The sequence below is a fragment of the Helianthus annuus genome, chromosome 5 (genome assembly GCF_002127325.2).
Source record: "Helianthus annuus cultivar XRQ/B chromosome 5, HanXRQr2.0-SUNRISE, whole genome shotgun sequence".
NCBI classification, from domain to species: domain Eukaryota; kingdom Viridiplantae; phylum Streptophyta; class Magnoliopsida; order Asterales; family Asteraceae; genus Helianthus; species Helianthus annuus.
The window spans coordinates 115,966,240-115,978,677 of NC_035437.2; the positions used below are offsets into that span (position 1 = coordinate 115,966,240).

At 39.3% G+C, this 12,438-nt stretch overlaps 1 non-coding gene across 1 annotated transcript; it reads left to right on the top strand.

The window, feature by feature from the left end:
- The first annotated feature begins 9,902 nt into the window (after positions 1-9,902).
- Positions 9,903-10,009, top strand: LOC118492669. Its single transcript, XR_004894671.1, has one exon. It is a non-coding gene; the product is annotated as a small nucleolar RNA R71 (small nucleolar RNA).
- Positions 10,010-12,438: the final 2,429 nt, after the last annotated feature.

Consider the following 12,438-nt stretch of genomic DNA (forward strand, 5'->3'; position numbering starts at 1 on the left):
CCGGTTTGACCAATGGACCGGTAATCTTTTTTTTTTGGAAAGAAAACTTCATTTAAAACACGTCTCTGACCCAACAGGGCAAAAGGCCAAACACACAAACACCCCCGACCCAAATGGGCAAAGGGCAAACAAATTACAACATATACAATAGATATTTACACCATTCCGACCAACTAATATACTTACACGAGGATCTATTTTGAATCCACCCAAAACCTCTCGATTTGATCTCCCCTATAATATCTTGCTGACTGCGGGTAATTTGTTTGAAGATCAACTCGTTCATGCCTTTCCAAATGCACTAGCAGGAGATAAGCACTAAACCATATATTATCTTCTTCGCTTTCTTACCCAATCAAGAATAATTATAAATTTCCAGAATGTCATTGAAACCAAAGGAGTAATCTATTTTTATGGCGACTTGAAACCTTTCAACTTCAAGTGAAGAATACAAAGTCGGGTTCGATACGGATCCGGACTCATGATAGGGCCTGATTAGCTGACCACTTGGTCTGCATAGTGTCTACTCCTCCTCGGCCCAATTAGTATTTCAGCCCAAAGTATGTGGGTGGTGGCAGACTGACAGTGGTGTAAATCTATATATATTTTCTATAAAAGGAGAAATCGCAATGACATAAGAAAAGCTTATGTGTCAGCTAGAGAGGCTGTCCAATAAGGCTTTTCTTATGTCATTTTTACATCATAAACCTTAATATTAAAAGACTTTAAATTTCAAAGTTGGCCCACATCCAAATCTCAAAGGTCTAATGCCAAAAGTCTGCCCATATACAAAAGGCAAAGCTTTGCCAACATACAAAAGGCAAAGCTTTGCCTATCATTCAAAATTCAAAAGCTCTGCCAGGGGCGGACTTATGTATCAACATCGGGTTCCCAGGAACCCATTCGGTTTCTAATTTTTAGCGTAAATGTATAAGAAAAACTGAAAAGGAACCCATAAGTAAAATATTGAGGGAACCCACAACAAAGATCCTCTAGTGTTCCACTGGTTAATTATGCATCCCTTTTCCTTGTCACCTCGAGTTCAAATCCCGTATCACCCATTTTCACCTGTTTTTTATCGATTTTTTCCTTTATTAGTTTGGGTGGAGCTCAATCAGAAGTGATGGTAGTACTATTAATTGTCATTAGCCCTTATGTTCATGGTAGTACTATTAACTGCCATTGAATGGGCTTTTGCATAATTAATGTATGTTTAAATGCTCTAATATTATCACTTGATGTTCATGTTTATGTTTTAAACTATCATATGAAAAAAGTGACTTTAGTGATAAAACCCAACCTGACTCGACCCAACCCGACCCGACTCGACCCGGACAGAAATTCTAACGTCAAGTTGATGGAGATTAGAGCACCTAAAAAGTGAACCCAGTGAAAAAAAATCCTGAATCCGCCACTGAGCTCTGCCACGTTCAAAATTATGGCTCCAGATTCAAAATTCAAAATTATGGCTCCAGATATATAAGATACCATCTTCTTCAATCAATTACTCTCTCTCTCTAATCCATTTCTCTCTCAACTCTCTCTCTCTCTCTCTAAATGCAGGTTTCGATTTCCATTTGTTGCTGGCAGGTTTGTCAACTCTAAATGCAGTCTCTAAAAATAGTTGTTGACAAAGTAAAGTAGAAAGGAGGCTGGTAGTCAAGAAAGGTCAAACAAACAAACCCTAACAAGATACGACAGAGGAGATAGAGAAGAAAAGATGATGGTTATGCAAAAGCTGAGGATGTTCGTGGTACAAGAACCTATTGTCGCTGCTTCTTGCCTCATTGGAAGCAGGTAATCATTCTATGTAGTTTCCAAACCCTAATTTCTTCCAATTGTTAACGTATTATCAATCAACAACTTGATTTTGCTAATATGATGATATTTGATTGACAGTTATCGAGTTTTTGGGTTGCGTACCGTTGCTTCAGAGGCTTCCGAGCTTATCTCTTCAGAAAATCGCACAAGTTGCAACTGTTAAACATTACGGTAATATTAATATGTTATAGGCTGATATTTTTATTAAGTTATTGGTGAATTTGATGGTTTGATGATGATGATGATCAGTGATTTAAGTTGGTCTTATTTTAGTTGATATTGTTTAGGTTAATTTGATGTTCTGATAAGTAGTGATTTGGTAGAAAGTGAATGTTTTAATTGATATCGTTTAGGTTAATTTGATGTTGTTGAATTTTGAGTAATATATTGAACTCTCACTTTCTCTCTCTCTCTCATTAGCAAATCCAACAGCTGCTTGTGTGCAAATGTTGCTAGAAGACAAAGCGGTAAGATTTAATCAGATGCTTATTGTTAATAGCTTATTGATCATTCAGATGCTTTCTTGGCAGATGCTTATTGTTAATAGCTAATTGATCATTCATATGCTTATTGATCTACAGAGAATATACATATTTCATAAAGTAATTGAGCTTAATCCTGAAGGTGAGAATATACATATTACATAACACTTCTTTTTGTTAATAACTTATTGATCATTCAGATGCTTATTGATCTACAGAGAAACCATGGTGGAATTCTGAGGACAAGAATAACCCGTTTAAATCTGGTATCGTTTATATTAAACTTAAAGTAGGAGCTTATTCGTATGTAGATGACCGCATAGGATGGCAGTCTCTGCTTTCAAGGATGATGCACAAGGTCAAACCCTCAATCCTCGTCATTTCCACGTTAATCCAAATATTGTCTCCTAATTTTGTTTTAATAAAACTAAATGCACTTAATACAGGTGTTTGGTTTGGCAAGTTTGAAAGCTTGTACTCCAAGAAATAATGACGATGATGCTGCATTTTGATCTACATTTCAGAAATTGCATAAAGGGCATCCAACCGAGACCGTGTGGTACAACGCTTGGATCACTTTCAAGATTGGTAATATTTCAGTTCGCAAATACATTTACGGACTTCAATCGACTATCTGCGTTTAAGAAAAAATAAAAAAATAAAACTCTATGCAGGTCTAATCACTACCAAGAATGATCATTAAGGATGAGATTGGAAAACAGGTCAGTCTATTGGATGCAATATATATGAAGAAAAATAGCACAATAGATTTCAATATTTCATGATATGTGAGCAATTACGTATGTGGGTTTCTTTCCTATTTGAGCAGGTCAAGTTTTCTCTGGAGCCTGCAAAATTAGCTCAAAATAATGCCTCACAAGGCATCTATGACGCTTCAGCGGGTATGCTGAACTGATAATTATTTTATTATTTTCGTTTCATGTGTCATGATATCTTATTTTATTATTTGCTACTTTTGGAAGTTTCCTCGAGGCATGCTCGATCGTTGGCTGAGGACGCGTTCTTTCACCCATCTGTAATGTCTATCAGTTACTACTCATTTGAGCACATGTTTGCTGTCTATCCGGTTAGTTTCTCCATTTAGACTAAAGCTTCATTTAATAACCCACATTATTTGACTTGGACCTTATGATAGTGACCATTTTATTTATACTTTTTTGAACAATTTGTATACTTTTTGGCAGCGAATAACATATTAGCCAACTGAACTGCGCATCAAGGTCAAAATGCGGCTGAACTTTAGTTTACGAATAACACAAAAAGCCACCCGGTTCAGATATATCAATTCAGAATCACAGATTTATGCAAACTCAGCGAATGGACAAACTAATTCTGTCAAACAAATGAACTATGTTCAATTCTGCGCGCAATTCAGTTGTTGATTTTTAAACCTATTTCAACGAGTGAAAAACTCGTTTAGCGGATGAACTAGACAACAGTGAATACACTTCACAACAACGAAAGAATTCTTTTCTGCGACTGCACGCTAATTTCAGCGAATGAATTAGTTTGGACAACAAGTGAACAAACAACGAAGACTAATAATGTATCGGCGAATGAGCAAATCTGCAGACGAACTAAACAACTACTGAACACTTTTACGATGGATATCTGTACTGCGAATGACAACGATTTCAGCAATTGATCTTTTAATTCTGTTTCTGATTTCACAAATGAGCCAGCGACAAACACTAAACGGACAGTGTATAACAGCAACGAATTTATTCTGCAGTAGATATATGCTGATCTGCAACGAATGTATAGCAGCAGATGCACAAAACATCAAATTGATGTAGTGAAAAGAAAAGGAAAGGTGTCGTTAAAAAGAAGAGAAGTTGATACGGTAGAGGCTCCAGTTGCATCTATTGATCAGATGCCTGTAAAAAAAAACAGCGTATTCAACATGTCACAACTGTTGCTCGGCGAACGAGGCAGTCAATCAGATATAGCGAGTCATACAAAGATGTAACTATCCCAAAAGACAAGAGGATTCGTTAAAAGCTGTCATCTATGAGAAAAGTGCTTGTGCTGTGCAGGCAAAGTGCTTCCAAACAAGAGAAGCCGTTGGAACTAGAAAAGTGTTAAAAGATAAACGATACAACTTATCTACGACAGTGCTCAAGAACTGATTTCATTGACTATGTAATGATTAGCTGACCGGTCAAAAGGTAGCTATCTTCTATTTCATTTTTTCCCGATCAAAAGGTGTAATGATCAGCTGACCGATCAAGCTTTATTCGTTTTATTTTGATGAAGTGCTCGAAAGAAGGAGCTGAATTACAAGCAGAAGGAGGAACAGAGGTGTCGTAAGGAAGAGGAGAAGGTGTAATGATAGATTGTTGTTTTCATGATAGTTTGATTCGTAAGCCATTTTAAACATATTAACAGCATCTATATAGGTGACGGAGTTGTTGGAGATGATAGCGCAAAAGAGAATTCCGATCTTTAGAAGGTATTTGATGTGCGTTAGGTGTAATATAATTTAGGTATATATTTTAAGCCCTTTTTACACTTTTTAGCCAAGTTTTAAATTTATAAAACACGATATTTACTAACACTAAACACACATATGGGCAAGTGCACCCATCGTGGACGTAGTATAGTGTTGGTAAGATACCGAGGTCGTCCAAGGACACAAGAGCTTTTAGTACCGGTTTATCCTCAACGTCTAACCAAATCAAAATGTTAGAAAAAAAGTTTTAAACTAAGAAAATAAAACTAACTAAAATGCTGAAAAATAAAATAAAAATAAAACAGATAGACAAGATGAATCATTTGGATCCGACTCGTGTGTAATGTAACCTTTGATTATTTTCACACTTTTGTACTTGTTTAAGAGATTATCTTAGTTATTGTAGTAGGCCCCTCTTTTGAAGGCGACGTTACCCTCAACCCAGTAGTTTGAGTCAGCAAGGATACAATCCTAAAGGGTCGGATTATTGAAAGATAATTAATTAAGTTATTAATGCATAATGTGGTAGGCCCCTCTTTTGAAGGCGGTGTTACCCTCAGCTAAGTAGTCTGAGTCAGCAGTGATACAGTCCTAAGTAGCTGGGTTAAAGTTTTAATAGTAGTTTAACTTATGAGGGGATCAAATTGGACCCCCGCCATCCAATACCTCTGGGCATTGAAGGAGGTCCTACTAAATTTGACCCAGGTCCTTTGCAGGATCTATACACTGAACAATGGCAAGACTATTACCAAACCGTTCCCTTAACCCCCGACCAGGTAGCCAACATACCTCCATATAGACCGTGGAGATATGAATGGTGAAAATCTTTTATTTTATATAGACAGTAAAATAATGCCAAGACACCACGGACAAACGATAAGGAAGAATCACCTTCAACATAAGAAACTAGTAATTAAAGTCATTAATACAAAACCAATTAAAAAGTGCAAAAGATTAAAAATAAAAAGTATTACACTAAACACTTGTCTTCACCAAGTGATGTAAGAGACTTAGGAAAACATGGCCTTTGATTGTCAAGAACTCTTACGATCAATCTTGGATCCCGAGACGACTCACACACTCTATGATGGACAATGGATGATAGTGGTGGATGATGGTGTTATGGTGGTGGTGGGTGGTGGGTGAAGTGTGAGAGAGGTGGTGTGCCAAGGGATCAGTTGCAAGAGCTCCAAACACTCCTATTTATAGACTGAACAGAAGCTCGGGCACAGCCCCGTGTCCGCTGGGCACGGCCCCGTGTCCGCTGGGCACGGCCCCGTGTCCATCTGACTCTTTCTCTTCATTAAATGTAATTCGCAATTACAATAAATGGGCCTGCAGGAAGTTGACCACGCCCCCGTGTCCGCTGGGCACGGCCTCGTGGTGGACAACAGAAGCTTCTATGAGTTTGTCTTTTCTGCTGGCACTTGGGCACGGGGCGTGTTCAGTCTTCTATCTTCTTTGTTTTGCTTGGGAAGATGCTGTCGGGGGGTCGGGCATGTCACTTTTGTTCCCTTTCTTGTATTTATGTTAGATTTTGCTGCCTTTTTGCTTCTTTTGTTATTTTGAGCTCATTTAATTCTGAAAATACAAAAGGAAGACAAAAGCACACTTTTTCCAACATTAGTACTAAAAAAATGTTAGTTTTAAGCCACAATTGATGTAATTTATATGTTGCATTTTGTGCACATCAAATACCCTCACACTTGAATCTTTTCTTGTCCTCAAGCAAAACTCTTTATAATGTGGTTTTATTCACTCCCAAATGGAATGGGTAGAAGAGAAGGTTTTTGGGCTTGTCATAGAGTGTCGGGATTTACAAGATTATTTAGGTTTTATTTTTATTTATTTACAATCCTATTCGTCATGATTTATTAAAAATGTTTCTTAAGATAAATTACTTATTAAGGCATAACATACTTCTTTAAAATTCCATTTATATATAAGTTCACATACCTCACGGGGAATCACTCAACACTCGGCCGGATGTGTATTTTTAGTGAATCACTCGAGAGCGGCATGGAACTTACTCCTACCATAAGCTTGCCAAGCAATCAATCCTCCTCCTTTTTAACTATATACCTTTGTAAATATCAAGAGGACTTTTTGGGTGAAGGGTTAGGCTTGGGCTAAAGGTGGGTGGTTGGGTTAGTGGTTAGTAAAAGGGCGAAAAGCATAACAAACGTCGGTTTTTTAAAGACTTTTTATTTTTCACATTTTTATTTTATTTTGATGAACCAATTGTTTCAAACAAAGTTATTTTTGATAAACTTGTTTGTTTGTTTGGTTTCATCAAAATATATATGTGTTTTTTTTTTAAGGAAGAGTCGTTAGAAAACCGAACGTTGTTACTAAAAGAAAGGGTTAAAAATAAAAAGGTTTAGGTGGGTAAAAAGGGTGATTGTTTTGTGTTGAGAAATGAAACGGTTTAGGCTCAAAGGGGTTAACTAGGGGGATTTTGGGTAGGTGGTAAAAAAATGAAAAATAATGGTGTAGAAAGAAAAAGGGTTAGTCCTAACGCCCCCATCATTTACTTACTCGGGTTTAAGTTGGTAAGGACCGGGAATGTATTGTTGTGGCAAGTTCTAGAGTCGTACGAACTAAGCGGCTATTCACACAAGAAACGAAAAATGAGCATTTAGTGTAAATATATGTATTTGTATGCTTGATAAAGGCTCAAAACTCACTTTTGTGGGAAAGGGTTTTTTTATGAGATCAAGTATATATAATCAAATTTTAACTAAGTTTGTCATGCCTTTTCATAATTTTCTTATGTTAGTTCTTTTTATCACGACGCTATCGGTTGTAAACTTGTAAAAATATAACCTTGTTAGAACTTGAATTTCCAACTTAAACTTAGACAAGTAAAAAAAATGAAATTTTTTTGAAAAAATTGGGGTGATTAGCGGTTCCAATAGAGTTTTGTGTAAGGCTTGTTATTAGGACTTGCAAGATTCAAGGTTTTAGCATCCCCCCCCCCCCACATTTAAATTACACATTGTCCTCAATGTGTCCCAAAAATAAGTTTTAGGTTGATTGAATGCGTAAAATGGTGTTAAAAGCAAAATTTAATGTTACTGCATCCTGAACACGGTCCCGTGGTGACCGGGCACGACCCCATGTTCAGGTGCCAGCGCCAAAAATTAAAGAAAAGAAACAGAAGCCTGGACACGGGGGCGTGTTCAGTGAACACGACCCGTGTCCAGTTACCTGAACTGGGCAATTTTCTGTAGAGTGTGCAGCACGGGGCCGTGTTGGGCGGACACGGCCCATGCTGAGCTTACTGTAATGAAGAAATTGTTGTCGGATGGCCCTGTTTTCGTACATGGGGCGATGGTTCTCGTTTCCCTTGTTATCTTTTACCATCACGAGCGTGTTTTATTCCTGCAAATTAAAATTAAACTAAAAGATTAAACTAAACTAAGGATAGTTCCCTGGAATGCCTCTGTGGTGCGCCACATTTATAAGGGTCCTTGGCTAGACCCAAAGTGAGGTTATATGTTTTCCGAGCGGGATGTTTTGCATCCCATGTTGCACCGTCGGAGAGCATCATCCAAACTCGAATCAATAACCTTCATGTAATTGATCGGGTCATCGTCCTCTATTCTCTTCCCAACCCCGAACTTCACTTCCTTATCCCCATACTTCAAAGTGAGTGTCCCGTCATTCATGTCTACCACTGCTTGTGCGGTGGCTAGAAATAGCCCCCTAGTATGAGGGGGACTTCGGTGTCTTCTTCCATATCTAGTATGACAAAGTCGGCCAGGTAGACGAAATTGTCGACTTTGACCAATAGATTTTCAGCGACACCTTGCGGATATTTGACGGACCTATGTATACTCATCTTGGTAGGGCTCGTTTTTCCTAGGCCGAGTCGTTTGAACATTGATGCGGGCATGAGGTTAATGCTAGCCCCAAGGTCGGCTAGTGCATTACGAATGGGGGATTCCCCAATCGAGCAAGGAATTGTGAAGCTTCCGGGATCAATCTTCTTTTTAGGAAGTTTGTTGAGTACGAGGGCGGAGCATTCTTCGCCTAGGTTAACTAATTGCAATGATTCAATTTTCCTTTTATGAGTGAGGAAGTCCCTCCTGAATTTTGAATATTTAGGCATTTGAGTTAGGACTTCTATGAAAGGAATATTAACATGCAATTGTTTTAGTAGACTTTCGAATTTTGCGAATTGCTCATTGGTCTTTTGATGAATTAACCTACCGGGGTACGAAATCGGAGGAGCCTTGGTGGGCTCTTGAAGTAGAGGAGAAGCCTTATCTTGTTGGGGCGGTGTTGTGCTTTCCTCAGTTGGTGGCGACGGAGCTTCCGCGGGACCCACGGTACGGTTTCTTAATGTTATGAGATGAACTTGAGCTTTTGGGTTTGTTTCGGTATTACTTGGTAACGCGCCTTGTGGTCTCTAGGAGAAATTTTGAGCTAGTTGACTTATTTGTTTTTCAGTGTTTTGTATACTAGCTTGTTGATTTCTAAAATTTGATTCCAGTTGTTGAAACTGATCCGAGTTTTTCTTTTCAATGTCGGAGATGAGGCGAGATATAGTATCTTCAAGCCTTTCTCGTCCACCTTGTTGTTGAGGGAAATTTTGTGACTCATTTCTTGGTTGTTGAAAGTTTGTTCGTTGATTTAGACTTTGTTGGTTACTACTATTGCCGGGTTCTCTCCAACCAAGGTTAGGGTGGTTACGCCATCCTTGGTTGTAGGTACCCGTTGGGGGACCCGACGGCCTAGGTCTATTATCAATGTAGTTTATCAACTCTGTTTGATCATCTGTTTCTTTCATACAACTCCAATTTTCATGTGGCCCACCAAACCCTTCGCAAGCCATTACCGAGACCGTTTTTGTCATTTCTAACTTTTTAATTTTTGAAGAAATGGCCTCGATTTGGGCTTGTAAAGAAGTGCTTTCATCAACCTTATGGGCGCCCGGGGCACTAGATTTATTGCCTCGGGGAGTGTGCCACTGAAAATTGGTTTGAGCAATTTCCTCGATTTGATTGTATATTTCATGTGGGCGGCGATTACCTAAAAGTCCCCCGGAGCTAGAGTCAAGTGTTTGTCTCGTGTGTGGCAACAACCCATTATAGAAAGTGGACACTTGTTGCCATACCGCAAGACCGTGATGGGGACACTTGCGCAACAGCTCCTTGAACCTTTCCCAAGTTTCATATAAGGATTCCCCATCCTCTTGTGAATATGTATTAATTTCAGTCATTAATTTAGTCGTTTTAGCGGGAGGGAAATACTTATATAGAAATTTTTGGGCTAGTTCATCCCAGGTGTTTACCGAACCAACTGGGAGGGCGTTGAGCCAAGCTTTTGCTAGGTCTTTTAGTGAAAATGGAAACATTCAGAGGCGGATGGTGTCATTTGATGCTCCATTGATACGAAAGGTATCACATATTTCTAAGAAATTAGTAATATGTAGATGGGGATCCTCGTCCGCAAGCCCATGAAAGGTTGCGGAGTTTTGAAGCATTTGTATCAAATGTGGCCGAAGTTCGAAGTTGTTGGCTTCGACATTCGGTGCATTGATAGCGGCGTCGAGATTACCTACGGTGGGTCGTTGGTAATCCATGAGGGTACGTTGGTCCGCCATTGGAAGTGGGTCCCCTGAAACCTTCTCTTGGTTTTTAGCTTTAAGTCTTTTTCTAAGAAAGCGTTCGGGTTCTTCTAGAGGTTCTTTTATGTTTTTATTAGAACTGGAGCTCATACACTACGTAGAAGATTCAGATGTGGCGTCTGGTTCCAAATCCTGCAATAAAAACAGAAAAGAATGTTGGTCAGAAAGTTCACCACGGCCCCGTGCTCACTGAACACGGCCCGTGGTCGGAGATACAGCGATTGTTTTTCGGATCCCTGTTACTGGAAAGTTGGACACGGCCCCGTGTTGCACCGACACGGGTCCGTGCTCAGCCCTCTGTAACTCGGAAAAAAAAAACTGCCAGTGACACTGCTGGGCACGGCCCGTGTCCGACCAGGCACGACCCGTGCTGAGTTCTGCAGAAGCTGAAAATTAAGAAAATCCTAAAAAAATAAAAAGAAAATAGAAAAAATGATTAGGCCGTTGATTCCTAACTTTCTTAAAATCCTTGTGTCCCCGGCAACGACGCAAAAAACTTGATGTGCGTTAGGTGTAATATAATTTAGGTATATATTTTAAGCCCTTTTTACACATTTTAGCCAAGTTTTAAATTTATAAAACACGATATTTACTAACACTAAACACACATATGGGCAAGTGCACCCATCGTGGACGTAGTATAGTATTGGTAAGATACCGAGGTCGTCCGAGGACATAAGAGCTTTTAGTACCGGTTTATCCTCAACGTCTAACCAAATCAAAATGTTAGAAAAAAAGTTTTAAACTAAGAAAATAAAACTAACTAAAATGCTGAAAAATAAAATAAAAATAAAACAGACAGACAAGATGAATCACTTGGATCCGACTCGTGTGTAATGTAACCTTTGATTATTTTCGCACTTTTGTACTTGTTTAAGAGATTATCTTAGTTATTGTAGTAGGCCCCTCTTTTGAAGGCGACATTACCCTCAACCCAGTAGTTTGAGTCAGCAAGGATACAATCCTAAAGGGTCGGATTATTGAAAGATAATTAATTAAGTTATTAATGTATAATGTGGTAGGCCCCTCTTTTGAAGGCGACGCTACCCTCAGCTAAGTAGTCTGAGTCAGCAGGGATACAGTCCTAAGTAGCTGGGTTAAAGTTTTAATAGTAGTTTAACTTATGAGGGGATCAAATTGGACCCCCGCCATCCAATACCTCTAGGCATTGAAGGAGGTCCTACTAAATTTGACCCAGGTCCTTTGCAGGATCTATACACTGAACAATGGCAAGACTATTACCAAATCGTTCCCTTAACCCCCGACCAGGTAGCCAACATACCTCCATATAGACCGTAGAGATATGAATGGTGAAAATCTTTTATTTTATATAGACAGTAAAATAATGCCAAGACACCACGGACAAACGATAAGGAAGAATCACCTTCAACATAAGAAACTAGTAATTTAAGTCATTAATACAAAACCAATTAAAAAGTGCAAAAGATTAAAAATAAAAAGTATTACACTAAACACTTGTCTTCACCAAGTGATGTAAGAGACTTAGGCAAACATGGCCTTTGATTGTCAAGAACTCTTACGATCAATCTTGGATCCCGAGATGACTCACACACTCTATGATGGACAATGGATGATAGTGGTGGATGATGGTGTTATGGTGGTGGTGGGTGGTGGGTGAAGTGTGAGAGAGGTGGTGTGCCAAGGGATCAGTTGCAAGAGCTCCAAACACTCCTATTTATAGACTGAACAGAAGCTCGGGCACGGCCCCGTGTCCGCTGGGCACGGCCCCGTGTCCGCTGGGCACGACCCCTGTCCATCTGACTCTTTCTCTTCATTAAATGTAATTCGCAATTACAATAAATGTGCCTGCAGGAAGTTGACCACGCCCCCGTGTCCGCTGGGCACGGCCTCGTGGTGGACAACAGAAGCTTCTATGAGTTTGTCTTTTCTGCTGGCACTTGGGCACGGGGCGTGTTCAGTCTTCTATCTTCTTTGTTTTGCTTGGGAAGATGCTGTCGGGGGGTCGGGCATGTCACTTTTGTTCCCTTTCTTGTATTTATGTTAGA